This window comes from Nycticebus coucang, chromosome 5 (assembly GCF_027406575.1).
Source record: "Nycticebus coucang isolate mNycCou1 chromosome 5, mNycCou1.pri, whole genome shotgun sequence".
Lineage (NCBI taxonomy): Eukaryota > Metazoa > Chordata > Mammalia > Primates > Lorisidae > Nycticebus > Nycticebus coucang.
Genome location: NC_069784.1, coordinates 28125825 through 28151938, shown reverse-complemented (window position 1 = coordinate 28151938; position 26114 = coordinate 28125825). Strand labels below are relative to the sequence as shown.

The 26114-nt window shown below is 35.3% G+C and overlaps 1 protein-coding gene and 1 non-coding gene across 4 annotated transcripts in view; one reads left to right on the top strand and one right to left on the bottom strand.

The window, feature by feature from the left end:
- The window catches only part of DPYD (dihydropyrimidine dehydrogenase), an 883000-nt gene that overhangs the window by 600409 nt on the left and 256477 nt on the right, over positions 1 to 26114 (top strand). The gene's annotated exons all lie outside the window — the stretch shown is intronic.
- On the bottom strand, positions 8740 to 8867 carry LOC128587038 (small nucleolar RNA SNORA30/SNORA37 family). The gene has a single exon (XR_008380469.1). It is a non-coding gene; the product is annotated as a small nucleolar RNA SNORA30/SNORA37 family (small nucleolar RNA).

Sequence of the window (26114 nt, the reverse complement as noted above, 5' to 3'; positions counted from 1 at the left end):
GGCAATGGGCTTTGAAAAATCAGAAGTTTCCTCTTTTCCTGGAGGAAAGGTTTTAAACTATTACAGATTATAACAAAAAAAGAGATACGTACATGTTATATTTTTTAAAATACTGACAGTGAATACCGTTAGTGTTCACACCACAAAAATAAAGACTGCGTGACCTAAAGCATACAGGGTAAGTGGCTAGATTTAGACATTCCACGGTGTGTAGATGCTTTAAAACGTCGTGTTGTACACAATAAACAATTTTATCTGCCAATTTAAAAACCAATCAATAAAAAATATCAGAAAACATTTTTCTTTCTATTTTTTTTTTGGGCGGGGGATGGTGCACAGCCCTGGGTAAGTACTGTGTCATCCTCATAGCTCACAGCAACCTCAAACTCTTGGAAACTCTTGGTCTCAAGGTATCCTCCTTCCTCAGCCTCCTGAGTAGCTGGGACTGCAGGCACCCACCACAACGCCCCGCTAGTGGTTTCTAGTTGTTTTTCTTTTTTTTAGAAGAGAGAGGGACTTACTCTTGCTCAGGCTGATCCCAAACTCCTAAACTCAAATGATCCTCCTGCCTTGGCCTCGCAGAACGCTAGGATGACAGGTGTAAGCCACCACACAGAATACTTCTTTTAAATTATGTTATGAGGCAAGCATTGACCTTGACAATAAAAAGACCAGGATGGGAAAGAGAATTACAGGCCAGATAAAAGCTTATCTTCATGTAATCAAAGCTGGTTAAACAACAACAGCAACAACAAAGAAACCAGTTAATATAAATCATATTAACAGTTATTAAAGCAGACAAATCATATGATCACCTTAATAGAAACAGAAAAAATGTTTGATAAGATTCAAGACAAATTCATAATTTTTAAAGAAATCTTAGAAAAACCTATGACTAGAAAACTATGAATAGGAAGGAACTGCCTTAAAGGGATCTAGATGTTTGCAGAATATCTGTAGCAGACATCAAACTTAATAGTGAAATGGTAAGCATTTCTTTAAGATCAGAAATAAAATAACGGGGACTGCTACTAGCATATTTATTCTATATTGTACTAGATATAGGAACTATGACTAGAAAAACAAAATAGATTCAAAATGCAAAGATTGAGACAAATGGCATTATTTACATATCTTATGACTATATATAAAAATACCTAAAAGAACACACTGATTTATATATTTAAAGGGATATTAAAGAAAATTAAGAATAGCCAAGACATTCCATAATAATAATGGAAACTGTTTATAAAGCATTTATTTTGTGCCAGATATTGTTCTAAGCATTTGATGTATATTAACTACTATCAACAATTATTTTAAAGTTATTGCTCTTAAAGTAGTGATTTTGGCACAGGATTAGATAAATTAGATAAAGTCACCAAACACAGGACTTACAAAGATACTTAGACATATATATGAAACTTGCTTTATAGCTGAACTATCATTGCAAACTAGTGGGAAAATATTGAACTGTTAATAAACAATTCTATGACAATCATTATCGATACACAAAAATCAAGTTTAAGAGGTTAGGTATGATTGTGACGGGCATTACTACAAATGTTTAGAGAACAAGATTGAGAAATGTCTTACTGACCTTGTGTCCATAAAGATTCCTTGAACAAAGTAGGAAATACACAAATTATAAAGGAAATATTTGTTAAGATAAAGATACCATGAGAATTAAAAGACAAAATATAAATTAGGAATAAATGATAGATGCAGAAGTAATTTTTAGAATATGTCCATTTTTTCAAATTAGGAAGAAAAAGACAACAAAGTATAAAAATAGGTAATAGTGTTGAACAGCCACTTAAGAAACAGTAATAACATAAAAACTAGAAATAACCAAATGTCCATCTATAATAGAAGAGATGGGAAAACCTATAATTATACCAGAGACTACTATAGAGTAATAAAAAATGAATAATATACAAAAAAATTTTAAAATATAAATGAATTTCTAGAATGTAAGGTACAGATGAAAAGGGAGGTTGAAGAAGAATAAGAGTGTCATTTCATGTATATATAATATGAAAACATTTAATCCTAAATTATATGATCTTTTGGGCAGTAAATGTATGTGGTAAAACTATTTTTAAAAAGCAAAGAATAAGAGATACAAATATATATCATTAATATTCTTTTGCATTTATTCTATTTTAAATTATTTTAAAAGAAATCTATTTAAAATTCTTTCAACATATTGGAAAAATAGTCTTGGGGGGAAAAAATATTAAAAACATGTGACCCACGTGCAAATGATTTCATTGTTGCGTTTGTACTTCTATTAGGCAGGTGGTATAGTGATTACAAGCACAGATTCCAGAAGGAGATTGTTCAGACTCCGCATACTAAATGTTGTCACTTACAGCAAGTGACTTTACGCTCATTTCCTTTTCTGTAAAATGGGATTAACAATAGCCCAACCTCATGGAATTGCAGTGAAGGTTAGAATATATGTAACATATTATTTAGAAGAGTATTTAGGAGAATGGATCCTGTTTGTACACATAGTTTCAATTTTCCCATCACTTTTCTTCCAGCTGTTTTCCACTAGTCAACTCAAAGGCTTTGTTTTGTAATCCCACAGTCATCACTACTCAGCCGAGGGATGTGAGTGAGTTAGGAGGGGAAGCTGATGGAGCAACCCTCTGTGCATTTGATTTTTGAATTCTCAAAGTTAAATTTTATTTTCTTGTTTTCTTATTTGTTTGGTTTTGATGAAAGTTTGAAAACCTCAGAAGTAGATGAACATTTAAAGGTGTAGGAAAATGTTGAGGCTTTATTGTTAGGTGCAGAGAAGACTGGCACGTGAAATGGACCGCGCGCTTCCATCTCGTCACTGACGCTAGTGACAGTGGATACGTGCCAAGAATATCATCCCCGTGTGGGTAGAATTATGGGCAATTTGCCCATATATATTATCTAATTTAACGTGCAATATTTATGTAAGAAGGGAAAAAAGGATATTAGAAAAAATATTTCTAGTGAATTAATAAGAAAATGACCACCCAACTGAAAAAAAAATGAACAGGCAACTCAAAGAAGCACAATTACAAATGGCCAGTGAACATGAAAAGGTATCTCATCCAGCTGGTCAGCATGAAATACAAATTAAACCAACGCAGATATTCAATCTCTCACCAACTGGATTGGCCAAGAGTGGGAATTGTAAGTGCTGTAGAGGGTGTGGAGAAGCAGACACTTTCATATTTTATTACCAGGAAAGTGAAATAAGACTGCTCAGCAATCCAATTCTAACAATCTATCCTGTAAAGATCATAGCACGTGCATAAACAGCTTAATGGAGTTCCTCGAAGAACTGTTTGTAATTACAAAAAGAAAAGGAAACAAGTGTAAATTCTCAGGAAATGGTTGAATAAATTATGGCATACCTATGTTACTCTACCACTATTAAACAGAATGAAGTAGATGTTGGTCATGGGGGAAAAGTGACAAAACAAATTCCACTTATATCCATGTGAAATACGTATATATGTATATATACACATGTATAGCGTAAAGAGAGCAAACAGTTGCATTTTTTGAAATAACATAAATACAGATAAGTATAAACATATGTACCTGTGTCAACATAGGGTAAACCATGAAAAGAGTAGACACTACCACAACTAGTGTTTAGAACCTGTGGGATTGGGAAACGGGACATTTCATTTCTTTATACATTTACCTCTACATATGAACAATTCTTAATTCTTGTGTGTTTTTAAAAATACCTTATCTGGATAAGGGTTTAAAAGGACATGTTTATGTTTGAGTGAATAGACTATGATTCTGTAGTTAAAATAACTTCATTACCATTGTGTTATCTTAAGAACTATGAGATGTTGCTGCATAGCATTAACTCAGGTCTAAATGTTGGCTGGTCTATTCTAAGAACAAACATGTTTATTGGCAGTCATATTGCCTAAATTCCAAAATTACTTAGAGAAGTTACTAATAAGTTCAAGTTTATTTTTGGCATGATTCTTGTTTTCTCTCTCACTTTTTTGTAAATAGTGACCAATAATAAATTATCCCCAACCCATTTACTTCATCTAGGCTTCCTTTTCTGAAATAGTCCAAAAATGGCTATCTTTCATCCAATGAGAAGTTTAATTCTATGGTTTTTTGTAAATATTGAATGATAATGTATTAATCAATAGTAATTAAAATCATTAAAGTAATTTTTTAAAAGATGCTTGTTAAAATGATTTACTGTCAATACAGTACAAGAAACTACACCATTTACCATTGTGGTAAATGGGAGTAAATCGTGATATAAATATAAATAAGTTGAAATTTTAAAAACTTCCCTGACTTTTTAAACTTGTCATTGCTTTTGTGAAGATTTATAATATCTGCCCAGCTATTTTCTCCCAATTTATTGTAGTAAAGGGACTTTATTCTTTCCTACCTGACCATAAAAGAAAGCTGTTGGTAGCTTCTGCACTCATATATTAAAGGAGTTAAAATTTCTCATGGAAGACATAAACCTAATCAAACCTTTCTCCCCTCTAGCTGGTAACCTCTGCATGAACTAAAGCGTTGAAATATTGTTTAATCATGCTACATACCACTTTTTACAGTTATGAGAAACATTATTTTGCTGCTACTGAAGCACCACAACAAAGTCTTTTTACTCTGCAAGGAGAAATACATTTTTTAATTATTTATTATTTCAAATGACATGATTTCTTGTTAGACTGGATTTTCGGTTTTCTGTATTTTTAAATATTACTTTTGGAGAAAGGCTCATTTTTAAAATGATAATAATATACACGCAGTCTAGGGACCAGAGACCCTCAGACTGACTCGTGCCTCGGAGATAAACAAGGTGTAATTTCAGTTGGCAATCTTTACTTGATTCCTTCAGTCCAAACTCAACTATTATTAACCTTTGTTTGTGACAATTGAAGAGAGTAATGGTTGAATTTGGGGCCTTTAATGTCACATTGAAATCAATAGCTGTAAATGGTAGTTGCCAGAGTTCTAACTGATCTGTCACATTCAAACAAAAGAAAGCCTTTCTCAGTTCATAGAAGAGCTGAGACGATTAAACACATACACACAGAAATCTCAAAAGACCTTTATAACATTAAGGGAACATACTGATTATCAGTATGTTTTTATAAGGCTTTTTCTTTCTTGCTTGTTTTAATGAGGTTTTTAAAATCTAGCTGCAATTGTAAGTCCAATATTGGAGTTGTAGCAGACTTCATCCAGACCTCAGAAATTGGGCTCTGTCATAAAAATAAATTGAAATGTCCTTCTCAGAGTGGTGGTGATAGTAAGCAGTGGGAGAGGTGATGATAAGCTCCCTCATGAGCAGACAGAGCCAACAATTGCAAAGGCCACTAAATAAAAACAACTCAAAATCCTGAAAGCTGGGCTCTGCATACTACTGACGGCACTCTTATCATGACTTCAACTCCCAACCCAAATCCATCTTTTCGACTCCTGCCCATTCATCAATACTAAACTTTAAGGACTTAGTTTTGACCTTGTTTTATCTTGCTTATTTTTCTGGACAATTGGGGGATACAAATTAGGGGATTTCAATTCAGGTTTCCATCCATGAGTTTGACATGCGTATTTGCCAACTCTGAGCCTAGTACCATTTATAATTGCCTGTACAGTGATTAATTCCACTAAGAACATAAGACGATTTTGCCCAGCATTGTTAAGTTGTATGAAGTAACGAGAATTTTTCAGTGCTTTACTAGAAAGAAAAAGCTTTAGTAATTTTTTTTTCATTAATAACAACAGGTCACCAAGTTTTATTAAGGCATAATATAAAATATTCTTATTCACTGAAATGCCATTCTGACTATTCTTTGAAAAATTAAATTAGTTGTTCTTGGTAGTAGCAGCTAGAAAGATTTGATATTACAAGAATATAAGAGATTAAAAAGAGGAAATTAGACAAGATCATGTTTTTAACTTGCTTTAAGGAAAAGTACTATATTTTTTCTCATCATATAATTTTAAAAGATGATTTCTCACACTTAACATTTTTCAAAATTATTAGTTTCAGGACTCTGTGACTTCAAGAAAGATTATACTTCTCTGAAATAAATTCATTTACTCAAGAGGAAATAATCAGTTATTTAATGGGTCTTTCTTTCTAGTTTATTTCTTCCTTCTAGAGAAATGAGATTCCAAACTTTGTCAAATCAGCTACGAGGGACAAAACAGGTAGGATGCTGGTAAAGCTGTTTTACTGAAAATAAATCTCTGATTTGTAGCATTTACTAGTTTCTCTCACCGTGGCAATTTCAAGCTACCAACCCAATGTCATTGAACATGGAATTGGCTCTAGGAAAACAGCAGAACAATTAGGCTTTCTCTTTGAAAGACTTGATTCAGCAGCCACTGTTAGCATGACTAGAATACCAAAGACAGAAAAAGATACGCCAATCTTCATTAAGGAAAAACATAGGGTGATAAAATCGCTGACCAAAACACCACAGTTTCTTATCAGATTATCATGCTTATCTGCTTTGAGATAAAGAGAATGAGAACTGTTAAGTATGTAGGTAAAACTGAAAAAGGCTTAAAGTAAATAAATGCTAAGCTAACAAACTCAAAATACACATCTTTAATGGTGGTATGGTCTCTGCTTAGTGAAAGAGCTTAAAGCTATGAAAGTCCCATGGATTCCCATGTACATCCTATGTTCAATAGATTTTTTTTCTTAAATTTTCAGGAAGAGAAGAAAGATTCATGAGAAAAATCTAACTCAATCACGTTTTGTGCTTAGAGTTCTAAATCTGAGCATATCTGTAGTAAATTAGGGATTTTGCAATCCAACTTGATACAATTGAAGATATTTGTATTCACCCCATACATCAGTCCCCTCGTATATGTGGAGAGAGAGAGAAAATTCTATGTTAATTGGTCATTTTTGCATGAAAATATAAAAGGAAGATAAACTAGCCTAAGCCCAAAGACAGAAATAGAGCCAAACTTTATAGGAATGGTGATAGCACTGCTGATTGGGGGGAGACCAGAGGCAAGGCCCTGCTGCCTTGGCACCTCCTCTGTCTATTGAACTAATTTCTTTCTGAAAGGCGTCTATATGCTCACTCTCCTCAAGTAGTGGTGAGTGAAAGGGTGAGGTGATTCCTATGTTGCTGGTTAATAGATAGATTTATTAGGCAACAAACCCAGTATATAAAATAGATATTTTTAGGGAAACCGCCAAGGTGTTCTTATAGCCAATCATATGTCCAGTATATTCATGTAAGTATGTAAGAAAAATACATGTGTTATGTGTGTTACTATATAATTCCACAGTTATCTCTTAAGTCAAGTTTGTTGATTATATCATTCAAATTATCTACATCCTCGCTTATTTTCAGTCTGACTGATCAATCAAAATCTAAAAGATATAAAAAATAAATGAATAAAAATCTAAAAGATATTTCCCATTATTGTGTTTTCATATAAGTCCCATTTTTCTGTCTTAAAGGTATAAATGTTAACACTAAGCCTTAAGCCTTGGAGTTATAAGTTAATTACCATATCTTGTTTATGTATGTGGTTTTGGAAACCATACCTGTTATCATTATATGATACTACTACTTGTCTTCATTAATGCTTTTGACCTAGGCTTTCATTCTTTTCTTAACATTGATATTATCATTCAAACATTCTGTTTTTCTTTCTTTCTTTTTCTTTTACTTATTGCTTTTTTAAATCTAATCCAGTTATCTTTTATTTAGATAGGGCATTCATCCATTAACATATATAGTAGTAATTGATCTGTTTGATTTATTATTTCATTTTTTGTGTGTTTACTGTTGGTTTACTTTGTTGGTTTTTTTCTCTTTTTAAACTATTAATCAGGTAGTTTAATTCTTCTGCTCTTCACAGTGATATGTAAAGTGATATTTCTTGATTGAGGTGTCAAGTTCAGTCATAATGATGACCTCACTAACACAGCCTACTTGCTCATTTTACCCCTGAACCTCTCCTTTCTTTACTTTTTTAGAAAATTTTAGACTCCGTCCTTTCTTACATCTTCTTCTTTCGTTCCTCCACAATTCCCGAGTTTTGCTGGGTAGTAGAAAACTTCAACTGCAGATTTTTATTAAATACACACATAGATTAAAAACCCTGGCTTATACCTTATTCTTAAAGTCTTAGTTATAAAATAACCATAAACGAAAACAAGTTGCTTAATAATGTTTATAATACTGTTCTTTCCTCTTCTTGGAAAGAAGAGATTGGCTTGGGGTGGAAGTTTTTACGGGATTGAGAATACTTCTTTGAGCATTTTCTTCAAATATCAGTACATGGGGGGCATATTTTCTAAAGTCATGAATGTTGGACAACATTGTGCTGTTTTCTTAACATTTGAGTATTATGTTGACTGGTACAAAGATTCTTAGATGGCAGTACTTTTAATAGCACAGTCAGATAATCTTTCTTTTGTAAGAAAACTATTTTTTTTTTTGTTCTGAGTAGAAGGAAGACTTATTTCATTAGCATTGGAGGTCAGGCATTTCCCCTGATTATGTCTAGGTATGTGGCTTTTTTTGTGAAATTAATCCTGGGTGGTGGCTGTGGCTCAAGGAGTAGGGCGCCAGTCCCATATGCCGGAGGTGGCGGGTTCAAACCTAGCCCCAGCCAAAAAGAAAAAAAAAAAGAAATTAATCCTGTCTGAGTCTTAATGATCTTATTCAGTCAAAAAACACAAGTCTTTCAACTCAGGAAATTTTTTTTTTTCTCTGTCCCCTTGAGTAACAGTTGCCACGGGTACAGTCCCAGGGCAAGGATGTAATCAAGGGTTTTCTTTCAGCACCAGCTACCAAATCCTGGCCCCACTGCTGAGGGAGGACCTGTGAAAGTGCTAGCAACTCAGGAAATTTTTATTCTTTTATTTCCACGATTGTCACTTCTATTCCTTGTTCAATGTTTTTCCATCTGGAAGTCTTCATTTTTACATAAGTCACCTGAGTCTTCCTCTAACTCTCTTTTTATTTTATTACTAATTTCCTTCTTTTCCCCTTTTATTTGATCATCCAGACAACTAATTCAGTTCTCAACAGTGGCTACTCTTTTTCACTTCCTCTCTTTGATTTTAGTGCTCTGAAAAGCAGTATTGTTTGTTCAAGTAATTATTATTTTTATTTTCTAATTATATCTGTTTTGAAACTGCTTATTAACTTTAAATTGTCATTCTCCTCAGCTCACTCATTAGCTCTTCTATGCTACCTGTGCAGCTTGACCTCCCTCCTGCTGGTTATGGAGTCCGTGAAATATAGGCAGTAATATTTCTTGACATCCCTGTAATGTAGGTTTTGTCACACAAGAACAGGTCAGGACTTGAGGTTCTCTTGAGCAACCATAAACTGAAGAGTTGTGGTTTGTCTACTGGCCAGTGGACAAACTGTCTACTAGCCAGTGATTACACCTACCAGCCCTGAAACCTTGCCTGGGAACCAGCGTCAGAACAGGTCCTAAGATGCTGAGGATGCAACTGGGACAAAGTTCTCTTCAAAATATGAACACTTACACCAATTTCTCCCACTTGTGCACACCCTGAAACCCTCCCAGAACTGCCTACAAGCAACAAGAGGCAGCCCCCAAGGCACTGGATGAAATTTTGGTAGATGTGCTCATCTCTGGATGATGGGAGCTCTACTGGCGTATGTAGCTGGGTCAAGGAATCTGCTGTATTAACTTCAGCCCTATGAAGCCTTCTGCTCTTTTCCCCCTCAAGGCTCCTACTTGCTCTCTTCTCAGGAGAACTGAAAACTTCAGAGGTATTGGTTGGCTTATTGAGGTGTTTACTTACCTTCCTATCTTCCCAGAATCCATTTTCACAGGTTTAAATATTGCCACAAAGTCTAAAGGTTTTTACTGTGTGCAGATTTTCATTTTTACCTTTTTATTGTTTGGACCATATTTAATAAATATAATGTCCTCAGTGTTTTAGTCAAAATATCTTTGCAATTAGAATGGCAGGTCGAAATAATGAGATTTTAATGTCCCACTGAATTACCTACAAAAGTTTGCAATACATGGACTATATAAGGATAGAGATAATTAATAAGGAGACAGAAGGAACTGGTACATACTTGTCAGTAGTCCTAAGTGTTGCTGCTACTCTACCTGAAGGGTTTAATGGTACCTCACTTTTCATGAAGTAAAGCAAATTCTTCAATTAGCCAGTCTGGGTACTGTAGCTTCAAGTTCTGCTCCTGGAGGATAGTTCTTGCCCAGTGTTGGCACAGCCCTGCCTGTTAACATAGTTAAATGGTGCACAGCTGTTAAGCAATTCCATGCCATTCTGGCAGACTTAAGAGCGTCTCTTCTGCCAATACCTCTCCTTTAAAATCCTACTCAGATCTGTGTTGATTTTATTTGGGGCAATTTCTTAGCTGGAAACCAATTACAAAAAAAAATATTGAGTTGTAGTGTCTTCCATTTAGCCATAGTATTTCTTAGAAAAAGGCCTACATGTTCAGCCCATCAGCTAAGACCTCTTTTGAAAGTCTTCTGCCTTAGAGCAGTGGGAGATGGGGATCTGTCCTATGAGGGCTAAGCCTAAGTGATTTGGATGTATTATAGTTGGGCTCTCTTGTGGTGGTTGGGGCAGTGGCAGGGATTGGGCAGCTTCTGTTTGGACAGGTTGTCCAACAGGAAGTATCGATGGAGTCTTGAGGAGTTCCAGTTCCTCACTGCTTTGCCTCTCCCAGGAGTATTTCTAGTAAATAGAAGAACTCCTCTTCCTTTCCAAGACAGACCTCCTGGCTCACGTGCTTAATTCAGCCTCGTCAGTTTGGTCCTTTCATCCTTTCTATACACTTAGCAATTTTTATTCACTAATTCCTTTCTACTCATCTATAAAACTGTTTTTGCATCCACTCGCCAATCTCCTGTCTGACGTTTTCTCCTACCCCACTCAAAACATTATTATAGACATTATCACTAGTGACATTATCACGGTCTTCTAACTTCTCATTTTCTGCATAGTACTTGTCTTTATTTATAATATCTCCTTGAAATTATTTTGTTATCTTCAAACTTGTATTATTCTGGTTCATTCCCATCTCTGTGTTCACTCCACTTTGCATTCTCTGTTGGTCCATTCACGTCTTGTTTCTATATCACAACTAGAACTCAGCTTTCTTGGCTCCTGGTTCAGTTTTCTTTCCTAGATATTATTTAAATGTGTTAGCACACTCATTCGTTCTATAAACACTTACTGAGCACCTACATGGTTTAAGGACTAGAAGTTTAATTATACCTAGTTCTTTAAATAATCTTTGTGGTTATTTTTTAAACACTGGTCTCGGACTTTCAAAATTGATTGGGAATCATTGATAGTTCATCCACCTATTCTGTGTCAAGTCACAAGATATGATTCAAGAGGCACTCTGTAAAGGCTTGCTTGCTCAAATACACCTTTATATTATTATACCACAGTATTAGAATCATCTACCATCACGGAGTAATGCTGTGAAGTGGAGACATTGTCACACTGTTGCTTTTTAGAGATCTTTTTTAAAATGTGAGTTTTTTACAAGGAAAAATTATTGAGCTGTAAAACTTCATGACTTAAGTATATAAAACCAGTTACCTTGAACAGAGAGAAAGATGATAGATGATAGATAGATAGATAGATACATAGATCGATAGATAGATAGATAGATAGATAGATAGATAGATAGATAGATAATAGATAGATACACAGACAGAATGAGATGGAGGACCAAATTTCAGAAACCAAGAAAATAAAATTGCCCATGGGATTCAAAGAAAGAAGGAGGTCTGGGTAGCTTCAGAATACTTGGATAGAGGGAGAGAAATGGAAGGAAAAGACAATAAGGAAATGTAAATTGAGTCTGGTGTCCTTGCCTTGAAAAGTCATGTGAATTTCTTTGAAATAATGCAACATGTGTCCTATTTTATTTTCCAAGATGTTACTTTTAAATATAAGAAATTGAGTTATCCTTGGTACCCATCTGTTGAATTGGCCACGTGGAAAAGGGGATGAAAAGGACTGAGGGGATGCAGAGAGAGTCGTGGCAAATGGAACAGGTTGTCTGGGTCTTGACCTCTTTACCATTAATGGTGCATGCTGATGTACTCAGTTGTTTTAAGGAAAAAGACACAGTGATCCCAAGAAGAAGCAGGATGCTAGCATATGTGAATAGGTTCCACCTTAACAGCCTGTTTTAAATAATTGCTAAGAAAGCAGAAATCAACTAAAGTTTCTCCCCCAATCATTTCTGAATGTTATAATCACCTAGGAAACTCTTTTTAAAAGAGGCATATACCTCCTCTTTCTTGATACTCCAGGGGGATTCTGGAGCCCAGGCATCCTCTGTGTGTGTGTGTATGTGTATGTGTATCTAATTTCACACGTGATTCTGATGCATAGCCGGTGTTAAGAACAACTAAGCTGGAAATTGGATGAGCTTAGTTTGATTAGATAAACTGCAACTATGGAAAGAACAGGGGAGGCTCTGCTTTCCTGTTAGGAAACATCTACTAATTAAATTTAGGAAGAAATCTTGACAAAAGCTGACAGCAAAGTTTTCTATGCATGCTGCAAAGGAAAGCACTATGAAAAACAAAGGAAATACTCTCTCTAGAAGCTTTTCGTGGTGACGGGCATTCTGTCTTTCCATAAAATCCCACTGTTAGGGTTTGATTTCCTCCCAGCCCTCCTCAGGACATTGGTGCACCACACTGACACACTGCACTCCTCCTGGTATCCACCACGTTCTCTAGTTCCCCACAGAAGTTTGATCATGAGCCATTTGGCTCTGGTTCAGATTTCCCTCCATCATCTGTCTAGTCAACACTGTTTGCTCTCCACGGACAGATTCAAATATTTTCAATAGCTCTGCTGAGCAATGACGTCCCCAGTGACTGTTCCCTTCTCTAAGCACTGCAATGGTTTGTGCCACTTGTCCTGTCATTATACCATATTGAGCTTCTACCATGTGCTAGGCACCTATCCTACAGCTGATGAGTGACAGAGCCTGGGAACAGAGATTCAGCTGGTCCAAATCCCACGTTCTCTTCACTACATCATGTAAACTTCCTCTCCCACCCCATACCATCTTGTGCTATGATTACTGAGGTTTTATCTTCCCTCCTAGACTGTAAGGTACTTATAGGCAGAGATTACATGGTATGCATATTATTAATCATATAATGTCTGCCATAGTTTTCACAAAATCATAGAAAAATGAGTTGAACAATGATCAAGCAGCAAGAATTAGCAGCAACAGGGGATATATATAAATTTAGCCATGCCCTGTGCGAGTACTTGGACATCTGGAGGGATTGCAGTTTTCCTGGAATCCTAAGTCTTAAGTTTGTAGGCATTTTACTGTCCATTTTAAAAACAGCTTGTAAGGCCTGGCATGGTGGCTTACACTTATAATGCGAACACTCTGGGAACCCGAGGCAGGAAGGTCACTTGAGCTCAGGAGTTCAAGACTAGCCTAAGCAAGAGTGACACTCTGTTTCTGCTAAAAATAGAAAAACAGCTGAGTGTTGTGGTGGGCATCTATAGTTCCAGCTACTTGGGAGGCTGAGGTAGGAGAATCATTTGAGCCCAGCAGTTTGAGGTTGCTGTAAGCTGAGCTATTGCCATGCCACTCTAGCCTGGGGCTACAGAGTGAGACTCTGTCTCAAAAAAATAAAAAATAATACAGCAAAAAATAAAATACAATAAAAAATAAAAATATCATGTGAGAAAAATCTGCATCTTCCAACAAAAGTATAGTTATGTAATAAGCCAAGCAAGCCAAACTTTTGTAATTACTGAAGAATTAAGAAGAAATTATAGGGTAAAAGTAAGTCTTTTAGCACTGAGACTTAGATATTCATGAGGGATCTGTCCCAAGACCTTCTCAAATCCCCAAGTATCACTGTAATATATAATTTGCCTCATAAAATGCAGTAAAGTATAACTGAAATTTTTAAATGATCCCTGTAGACCCCTAATGAGTCTGTAGACACAGAACAAAAGTCATTTATAATGCTATTAACATAAATTCTGAATTGAGCCCTGGCTGAAACATTTTCAAACACCACTTTTTCTTGTTTCCTTATAGAACATATGGTGTGCTCAATTTCATCTGAGTCACCACTAAATTTATGGAGAACTTCTATTTCCAGGCTAAGACCCATTAACTTTTAAAAACCTTTTAAAAAAAATATTTTTTTAATCATAAGAATTGGCAATTGGCTTTCTATGAGGGTCTTTTCTGTAAAAGTGTTTTGATCAATTCAAAAGACTGTTTTAAACTTCCAAGTTAAAAAAAAAAAAAAAGGCAATACTACACTTCAATATAGGGGCTAGGTAGATAAGCTCTTACAAGTTCAGGTTCTTCTTAGCCAATTGACTCATTCACACTAGCCTTGCTGCCTGGTTCAAATTTCTTACAGAATTACATATTAATAGGTGTTATGGCAGTGCTTTTCAACTGGTGTGCCGTGGTACACTGGTGTGCCAGGAGAAGGTCTTAGGTGTGCTGCGAAAAATTTTTAAGATAATTAAATATTTTCAAAAGAAGTTCGAAGCACAGTAAATATGCCTATGCATATTTTACTCTTTTTTATTAACATAATTTAAGTGTACTGCAGAAGTGGAGTGTGCCATGAGATAAAAAGGAGAAAAACAGTATTCTATGGGATCTCACAAATAGCTGAAGCTGCACACATTTACTCTAAATATCAGAGATTTATTATAATATGTAGTAGTTTTCTCTAATTCTTGTTTCTTTCATAGTTTCCAGTACATTCATCAATAATAAAAAGGAATTTATTTATATTATTGACTATGCATTTACAGTTTATGTTTCCAGAGTTTACATTTATATTACTGTTAATACTGTGCCAGGAATAAAAAAATGGTTTATAGTTAGTCTTTGTCACATGACGAGGCACCGTTATCATTTTTTTGATTACTGTCTTGAAGTTTATTCATGCTCAAGATAGAGTACTTGGCTTGGAGTAAATGAAGATTGCTTTAGGACAGAGGATCCAACAAAATGATCAGAACTTTAAAGAATTTCTAGTTCAGCCTAGTACTAGCACTCTTATTCTATTTGTTAAAAATATTTATGTGTGTGTACATACATATATACGTATATACATACACGTGTGTGTTCAATAAAAACAAGGCATGTGTGGACAATTTAAATAACTATTTTATACAAGCACATTTTTATGTAGCATTTTACAATTTTTCAAAAGTAATCTGGCCCCCTTGGAGTAGTTAAATTTTTAAAAAGAAGCAGGAGATGAAGCTCAGAGACCTGGCATAAGATGTACCATCATTTGAAAGAAGCACCAAATAGCAGAGCTGAGCAGGAGGGGTGTGTGGCTCTGGAGAGTGGACCAAGGGAACCCAGTGTTCCCGACCACACATTTAGAAGGCAATTAGCAATGATCAAATCAGTATCGTGGTAGATGGAATAAACACGATGTAGGCTCTAAGTAGATATTGAAAGTGATTTTCTTAATGAAAGCATAAGTTTTCAATTAATTTTATTTTACTCTATATCTATGTCTGAACAACAAAAACTACCCTTTATTCCAAGGCTCTTCTACACAGATGTCATCATCATTTAATTTGTAGCAAAAGCCAAATGTCATAATGCTTCAGAGGAGTTAATTCAATTTCTTAGGTCGAGTCTTGTTTATGCCTTTCTTTATTCTTCCTTTCCTCCTTAGTGAAGAAAATCTTTCTACCTATCCATAACTCGTATGAATGTGAGTGCCCGTGTTTGCAGTTTCAACTATTGGTGCATGGTCTCGTATGAAATATAACAATACTTCATTTTGGAAAAACTTTTGAATCATACAGTGAGGCTGGTGTCCCTGAGTTACTGGCTAAGAGTTAACGTTTATGAGCTTTCTAATACATGTACAGTTTTCTTTTTTTGTGTTGTATATATAGAGCCTGATTGTAGAGACAGTGATCATACAAAACATTTCAATATAGTATTTGCTTTGAAAGTGCATTTCCTTCTAATAAAGTATCTATGATGATGACTCATCAATGATTAGTACATGTATTGAGTCTTTTTAGGTGTCGATATTATGATTGCCTCATGAATGATACGGCATGATGAAAAAATATATGACTTCCATGAGCAGCTCAAAAATCTGTGAGCAAAGAGAAAATTTAAGTACATGAAATTAAAATAATTTAAAAGGCAACTATAAAAGCAAATCGATAATTTGTGTTAGTCATAGAATATACTTAGAGTTATATTTGACTTTCTCAGAGGGTTGTCAGGAATTCCCCATCTCCAGTGTGCCAAACTGAAACCCCAGTCACTCCTTCTCCCTTTATCCTCTCACCCTGCTATATATTTCTTATCACCTATTTGAAATTTACATTATGTATTCATTTATTGTTTCCTCATGGAACTTTCCACTAGAATGAAAACTCCATAAGAACAGTCACTTTGTCTTATTATAATTATATCCCAGCAAATAGAATACTAGGTAAACATTTATTGAATGAAATAATTAAAAATATCATGAAGTCAGTATTATTAGGGACTAGTTGCATGACAGGACACTGTGCACACAGGATAAATCTTGGTGATGATGCCTTGTTTACTGGGCACATATTTTAACTATTATACAAATTCAGGTCTTCATTCAGCAACAAGAGTAATGATGAATCACAACAGGAAAACGATATGAAAGAGGATGAAGTGATCATCTTTACCATTTCTTTGAGATTATGGTTGATCCCAGCCTGACTTCTTTTAAAGCCAGGAAAATCAGTATTTCTTTTTATTGCTTCACTTTATATTGTTATGAGGATGAAATATATGATATGTAGTGTTCAATTAGTTGTCCACTTACTGAATAAGAAATAAAGGATATTAGTAAAATGTCTCTTTTGTGTTAAGATTTTATATGTATACATAGTAATAATAAATGTTGTACTCAACTTTGGACTTGAAATTTTCAGAAAGTCTAAATACAAAGTTAACTTCTAAAAATATATTGCATATTTTGGTATTGTAAAAGTGATATAAATATCGTAAATATAAAATATCAAAATATTTATATTCTTTGTAAATTTTAACATTCATCAAAATTCACAAATATGGCAAAAATTATCTGACAGTCATTTGAGTGTGTATTTGTGCTGAAATGTAAGATAAGATATTTAGCTAGTGTGTCATTCATTTACTGGGATGCAAGTGATTTCTAACCCTTACCTATTAGTAGCCAGCATCGTGCAGATCAAGTATCACTTTCATATACGACTAAATCCTGGACATAAAGTTTAGAATTTATATAGGTAACTCTAATTACATCCCCAAAAGAAATATGCCTGGTTTTTAATGTGCTTATAATATAAATGGCTCTTCTCACCCTAATATGGATAATACAGTTACTAGCATCATCATAAAAATGAATTTATGCAGGCCTCAAATTGGCAGTAATTCTATATCCTAAAATAAATTTAGCAATGCTCATTTCTATTTATGAAATAGTAACAAAATTTAGATTTGTGATTCTTCTTTTCTTTTTTTTTTTTTTCTGTAGTTTTTGGCCGGGGCCGGGCTTGAACCTGCTACACCCGGTACATGGGGCCAGCGCCCTACTCCTTGAGCCACAGGCACCACCCTATTCTTCTTTTCTTTAAAAGCGGCTTTGGCTTTAAGTTCATCCTACCAAATTGCCCCCAAATCTAGAATGTTTGGTAGTTGTTTCTTATTCACCTTGGAAAACATTTTCTCTAATTTAAAACACTATAAATAAATTAGCTTTAATTAAATGTGAAATAAAACAGACATAAAATGAAATTCTGTGTTTTTTGCTACTCAGTAGTAGTATCTAATTCTGTTACTTTTTCTAATGTTTCTTTGAAAGTACAGAACTCTATTGATACTTTTCAAATATTTTTTCTCATAATGTCCAGATACATAATAAGTATTACCCACTTACTCATCTGTTTAATAAAATTCTATTACGCAATCTAGGTAAAAACAGACATAAAGTCCCAAGGAAAGATAAATGAAACATTCTTTCAAGGGCTAGAGAAACTGTGTGTGATATGGATGGGAAAGTTATTGTGGATAAAAGAAATGATTATAATAAAGTCTGATCTAATAGTTAAATACGAGCAGACTAATTATGGCTATACCCTAACACATTATAGAGTGACTCTTTTTCACTGATATCACACACACAGAGAGACATATATGTAAAATATAGGCTATTTTATATTTCTTAATTACTTAGAAACAATTGTGGCTATAGCATATAGCAGTATTAATTTATCCCCTTAAAAGGTATCTATATGGCGTATGAGGTTCAGAGAACTCCTTAAGTTATACATTGTGGAAGAATCAAATTATGCACGTGCTGTCTGATGATGACTATGCACGTGGCAGACAGGCTTTGTATGCTCTGCTCTTCCTGGGCAGGAGAGGTTGTGGCTGGGCATTTTGCATCAACTGAGAAATCCAATTCTGTCCCTTTTACTAGTTGCCCCCATGATAACACCCAGCATCATAGATTTCTGCTGATGCCAGGCCCAGTGTTACTGACTGCCTGGGTCTTCTGGGGTTATGTATTTTAAAGGTCTATTTTTGTGTGACTGCTTTTTTGTAAAAATGTATTTAAGGGGGAGGGGAGACAAGATGGCGGACTGAAGCCAGCTTTCAACAAAGGCTCCCGTCCAGAAGGAGAGTTAAGGGACAGGAATTGAGTAAGTATCCTGGTGGACTTGAGCCTCACCAAGAGAGAAGGCTGAAGAACGCACATCAACACCGCTGAGGCAAGTTGTGATCACAAGGACGCAAACAAAAGCTGAGACTTCAAGCCAGAGTAGAAGTTGCAATAGGATCGAACAGAAACCAGCTGAAAACAAGACAGAACCACTTTGCTCCACCACACCAGACAGGGCCCCAGTTTCTCAGGCCACAACACTGTACGGGCCCTCGATAAAACCCCAGGGGAAAAACCAAAGGGAGTAAACCATGGGGCGGAATCAGCAGAAAAACTCTGGTAACATGAATAACCAGAATAGATCAACCCCCCCCAAGAAAAGATACGGCAGATGTGATTGAAGATCCCATTCATAAACAACTGGCTGAGATGTCAGAAGTCGAATTCAGAATTTGGTTTGCAGACAAGATTAATAAAATGGAATTAGGAATTCGAGGAGAAATTCAAAAACTGTCTCAAGAATTTAACGAATTTAAAGACAAAACCACCAAAGACTTAGACACACTGAAACAAGAACTTACAGCCCTCAAAGATATGAAAAATACAGTAGAATCCCTCAGTAACAGAATGGAGCAAGCAGAAGAAAGGATTTCTGACATTGAAGATAAAGTCTTCGAACGCTCCCAATCTCTCAAAGAGGAAGAGAAATGGAGAGCAAAAACGGATCACTCACTCAGAGAGCTCTCAGATAATTCGAAAAAAAATAACATAAGGGTTATAGGAATTTCGGAGACTGATGACGTGGCAGCCAAGGGCACAGAGGCCCTTCTACATGAAATTATGAAAGAAAATTTTCCAGACATGCCTAGAGAATCTGAAATTCAGATAGCAGACAGCTTCAGAACCCCAGCACGATTCAACCCCAAAAAGCCATCTCCCAGTCATATCATAATTAGCTTCACTAAAGTTAACATGAAAGAGAAGATTCTCAAAGCAGCCCGGCGAAAGAAAACTATAACGTACAAAGGTAAGAATATTAGAATAACTGCAGATCTCTCTGCTGAAACTTTTCAAGCAAGAAGAGGCTGGTCATCAACTTTTAATCTCCTAAAGCAAAAAAACTTTCAACCCAGGATCTTGTATCCAGCTAAACTGAGTTTCATCTATGATGGAGAAATTAAATACTTCAATGACATTCATATGTTGAAAAAATTTGCCATAAGTAAACCAGCTCTTCAGGATGTTCTCAGACCTATCCTCCACAATGACCAACCCAATCCTATACCACAAAAGTAAACTCACTCAGAAACTTCGGATCAAACTCCAACTTCCACACTGGCGAAAGGATTAAAAATGTCCACTGGACCTTTGAAAAACTCGATACCCAAAATTGCACCAGACTTATCCTTACTCTCCATCAATGTGAATGGCTTAAACTGTCCTCTAAAGAGGCATAGGTTAGCTGACTGGATACAAAAACTTAAGCCAGAGATTTGTTGCATACAAGAGTCACATCTCAACTTAAAAGACAAATACAGACTCAGGGTGAAAGGATGGTCATCCATATTTCAGGCAAATGGTAATCAGAAAAAAGCAGGTGTTGCAATTTTATTTGCAGATACAGTAGGCTTTAAACCATCAAAAGTAAGGAAGGACAAGAATGGTCACTTCATATTTGTTAAGGGTAATACTCAATATGACGAGATCTCAATTATTAATATCTATGCACCCAACCAGAATGCACCTCAATTTATAAGAGAAACTCTAACAGACATGAGTAACTTGATTTCCTCCAGCTCCATAATCGTTGGAGATTTCAACACTCCCTTGGCAGTGTTGGATCGATCCTCCAGAAAGAAGCTGAGCAAAGAAATCTTAGATTTAAACCTAACCATCCAATATTTAGATTTAGCAGACATCTACAGAACATTTCATCCCAACAAAACTGAATACACATACTTCTCATCAGCCCACGGAACTTACTCCAAAATTGATCACATTTTAGGTCACAAGTCTAACCTCAGTAAATTTAAAGGAATAGAAATTATTCCATGCATCTTCTCGGACCATCATGGAATAAAACTTGAATTGAGTAACAACAGGAATCTGCATACCCATACAAAAACATGGAAGTTAAATAACCTTATGCTGAATGATAGCTGGGTCAGAGATGAGATTAAGAAAGAAATCACCAATTTTTTGGAACAAAATGACAATGAAGACACAAGCTATCAGAACCTCTGGGACACTGCAAAGGCAGTTCTAAGAGGGAAATTTATAGCACTGCAAGCCTTCCTCAAGAGAACGGAAAGAGAGGAAGTTAACAACTTAATGGGACATCTCACGCAACTGGAAAAGGAAGAACATTCCAACCCCAAACCCAGTAGAAGAAAAGAAATAACCAAAATTAGAGCAGAATTAAATGAAATTGAAAACAAAAGAATAATACAACAGATCAATAAATCAAAAAGCTGGTTTTTTGAAAAGGTCAATAAAATAGATAAACCTCTGGCCAACCTAATCAGGAAAAAAAGAGTAAAATCTCTAATATCATCAATCAGAAACAACAAAGACAAAATAACCACAGACTCATCAGAAATCCAAAAAATCCTTAATGAATATTACAAGAAACTTTATTCTCAGAAATATGAAAATCTGAAGGAAATAGACCGATACTTGGAAGCACGCCACCTTCCAAGACTTAACCAGAATCAAGTGGAAATGTTGAACAGACCCATATCAAGTTCAGAAATAGCATCAACTATACAAAACCTCCCTAAAAAGAAAAGCCCGGGACCAGATGGTTTCACGTCAGAATTCTACCAAACCTTTAAAGAGGAATTAGTACCTATATTACTCAACCTGTTCCAAAATGTAGAAAAAGAAGGAAGACTACCCAACACGTTCTATGAAGCAAATATCACCCTGATCCCCAAACCAGGAAAAGACCCAACAAGAAAAGAAAATTATAGACCAATATCACTAATGAATATAGATGCAAAAATATTCAACAAGATCCTAACAAACAGAATCCAGCAACACATCAAACAAATTATACATCATGACCAAGTTGGTTTTATCCCAGGGTCTCAAGGCTGGTTCAATATACGTAAATCTATAAATGTAATTCAGCACATAAACAAATTAAAAAGCAAAGACCATATGATTCTCTCAATTGATGCAGAAAAAGCTTTTGATAATATCCAGCATCCCTTCATGATCAGAACACTCAAGAAAATTGGTCTAGAAGGGACTTTTCTTAAACTGATAGAGGCTATCTACAGCAAACCCACAGCCAATATCATATTGAATGGAGTTAAATTGGAATCATTTCCACTCAGATCAGGAACCAGACAAGGCTGCCCATTGTCTCCATTGCTTTTCAACATTGTAATGGAAGTTTTAGCCACCGCAATTAGGGAAGAAAAGGCGATCAAGGGTATCCATATAGGGTCAGAAGAGATCAAACTCTCGCTCTTCGCAGATGATATGATTGTGTATCTGGAAAACACTAGGGACTCTACTACAAAACTAGAAGTGATCAAGGAATACAGCAGCGTCTCAGGTTACAAAATCAACATTCATAAATCGGTAGCCTTTATATACACCAACAACAGTCAAATTGAAAAAGCAGTTAAGGACTCTATCCCATTCACAGTAGTGCCAAAGAAGATGAAATATTTGGGAATTTACCTAACAAAAGACGTGAAAGATCTCTATAAAGAGAACTATGAAACTCTAAGAAAAGAAATAGCTGAAAATGTTAACAAATGGAAAAACATACCATGCTCATGGCTAGGAAGAATCAACATTATCAAAATGTCCATACTACCCAAAGCAATATATAATTTCAACGCACTCCCTATTAAAGCTCCACTGTCATATTTTAAAGATCTTGAAAAAACATTACTTCGTTTTATATGGAATCAGAAAAAACCTCGAATAGCCAAGACATTACTCAGAAATAAAAACAAAACAGGAGGAATCACACTACCAGACCTCAGACTTTACTACAAATCGATAGTGATCAAAACAGCATGGTATTGGCACAAAAACAGAGAAGTAGATATCTGGAATAGAATAGAGAACCAAGAGATGAATCCAGCTACTTACCGCTATTTGATTTTTGACAAGCCAATTAAAAACATTCAGTGGGGAAAAGATTCCCTATTTAACAAATGGTGCTGGCTGAACTGGCTGGCAACCTGCAGAAGACTGAAATTGGACCCACACCTTTCACCATTAACTAAGATAGATTCTCATTGGATTAAAGATTTAAACTTAAGACATGAAACTATAAAAATACTAGAGGAGAATGCAGGGAAAACCCTTGAAGAAATTGGTCTGGGTGAGTATTTCATGAGGAGAACCCCCCGGGCAATTGAAGCAGCTTCAAAAATACACTACTGGGACTTGATCAAACTAAAAAGCTTCTGCACAGCTAAGAACACAGTAAGCAGAGCAAGCAGACAGCCCTCAGAATGGGAGAAGATATTTGCAGGGTATAACTCTAACAAAGGTTTAATAACCAGAATCCACAGAGAACTCAAACGCATCAGCAAGAAAAAAACAAGGGATCCCATCGCAGGCTGGGCAAGGGATTTGAAGAGAAACTTCTCTGAAGAAGACAGGCGCACGGCCTTCAGACATATGAAAAAATGCTCATCATCTTTAATCATCAGAGAAATGCAAATCAAAACTACTTTGAGATATCATCTAACTCCAATGAGACTAGCCTATATCACAAAATCTCAAGACCAGAGATGTTGGCGTGGATGCGGAGAAAAGGGAACACTTCTGCACTGCTGGTGGGAATGCAAATTAATACATTCCTTTTGGAAAGATATATGGAGAACACTCAGAGATCTAAAAATAGATCTGCCATTCAATCCTGTAATCCCTCTGCTGGGCATATACCCAGAAGACCAAAAATCACAACATAACAAAGATATTTGTACCAGAATGTTTATTGCAGCCCAATTCATAATTGCTAAGTCATGGAAAAAGCCGAAGTGCCCATCGATCCACGAATGGATTAATAAATTGTGGTATATGTATACCATGGAATACTATGCAGCCTTAAAGAAAGATGGAGACTTTACCTCTTTCATGTTTACATGGATGGAGCTGGAACATATTCTTCTTAGTAAAGTATCCCAAGAATGGAAGAAAAAATACCCAATGTACACAGCCCTACTATGAAACTAATTTGGGACTCTCACATGAAAGCTATAACCCAGCTACAACTTAACAATAGGGGGAAGTGGGAAAGGGGGGGGTGGGTAGAGGGAGGGGAATCGGTGGGATCACACCTGTGGTGCATATTACAGGGGTATTTGCGAAACTTGGTAAATGTAGAATATAAATGTTTTGGCACAGTAACTGAGATAACGCCGGAAAGGCTATGTTAACCACTGGGATAAAAATGTGTCAAATGGTTTATGAAGTGAGTGTATGATGCCCCATAATCATATCATTGTATACACTTATGATTTAATAAAAAAATTAAAAAAAAAAAATGTATTTAAGGATTATCTACAAACACAGAACCTAGTAAAGCAAGGGAATTGTAAGTACCAAGCACCAACCACCAGAATTTATTTAATGTAATGTTACTTATATTAAAACCTGGAAATGATTTCAATCTAAAAATTAAGAAATATGTATAAATAATTAAGTAAAATTCAAAATAGGGCGTGACACATAAATTATCATATAAAATATTACATGAATATTAACTTTTTAAGAAATAGGGTCTTGTTCTGTTGCCCAGGCTGAAGTACAATAGCTGTACCACAGTTCACTGGAACTTCCAACCCTGGACAATAGGATCCTGCCACTTCAGCCTCCCAAAATTCTGGGATTCCAGGAGTAAGTCACTGTGCACAGCCTCAAATGGTAATTTAGCAAAGTTTAATGATGTAGGGAATATACATGATATAATGTAAAAATGAAAGCTATATAAGTAAAAATAGTAAGAATTAAATTTTGAGGAAAGTTTATTCTTACTCGAATAGAAGAAAATATGGCTTTTTAATATTGCTATTGTTTGGTTGTTTAATTATGCATAATTTTATTTTTTATTTTTCTTCTTTATTAAAGTTGTTATTTTCTTCCACAATAATTAGAAAATCATCCTTTTAGTATCAGGAAGACCATCTTAAAATAACATCTCATAAAATATTTAATGCAGGAATTTTTTTATAAATTTTGATACACAGCACACAGTTTTTCTTTTTCAAGGTGAGACAACAAGATATGATTTTAATCTGTTGCAGGATGGGAAAGAGATTCATGGGAATTTGATGATTACAGATATTATGAGAAGCAGGGTTTTCTGTGTCTCTCATTAGGCATAATTTAAAAGAAAATAATAAGCTAGAATGATTTAAGCACTATGTAAGCAATAGTTAATATATTTGTGAGAGCACTGGGTAAATAATTTACTGTTGCATGTATATTAGTTTTAATATTGTCTGGGAATGGTATAAGTAACTTCTTCAGTGCCTATCTGGGTCTTTGAATTCAATTATTTGTTTAATTAACGAAGTTCATTCTTTAGGTTTCAGACTATCATTGATTTCACACTGTGACAATTCAGAGATGTTGTTTAAACCCAAAACTAAATCTTTTAAAAATATCACACAATTTCTTTATCCTTACATGCAAGATCTGACAATTAAGTTCATCAATTCATCCTAGAAAAAGTGCTACCTACCTCAGTTCACCCTTCAAAGGAATTTTGGAACTCTTCTTCTATACGGACCATCATGGCTGTCATTGTACTGAACAGAAAAACATAAACACAGACAACAATATTAAACAGCACTCAATAAGATGCCACCACATGTTGACATGAACATAGCTGTGCAATACCGATAGACCAAGGTTGTGAAATCTTACTGAGTTGTTTGTACAGTGCTACCAACATAAGTGCACAGTGGCAAGTTCACAAACTTAATTGTGAGACCTCATATGATGACAATCTTGATGACCGTTCCTGAAAAGGTTCTAAAATTACTTTGAAGAATGAACTGGCTTTAGTGCATAGATTCACAAAGGAACTACTTCAAAGGTGACAGTAGTGATATTCAGCAAAATGAGGTATGTAGCACTTCCTCTAGGGTAAGTGTTACCTCATAACATAGCAAATGATCTTTTTTACCATATCATTAGCTCTAATTGGGATAAGTACAAAATGATAATGAACTGTCACATATTTGTTGTATACATCTTTTATGTTAAGCATAATTTTAGACTCTTAACAATTTAGATTAATTGTATTGTTCTTTGACCATATGTGTCTGCAATCCATTACAATCTGCCTTCCATCCCTGTTATGATGCTGAGGGGGGGGGGGTGTCCTATCTAGAAATATGAAAGTCAGTGTATCTAAAACTCATATACCATTCCCCCTCCCTGAACTT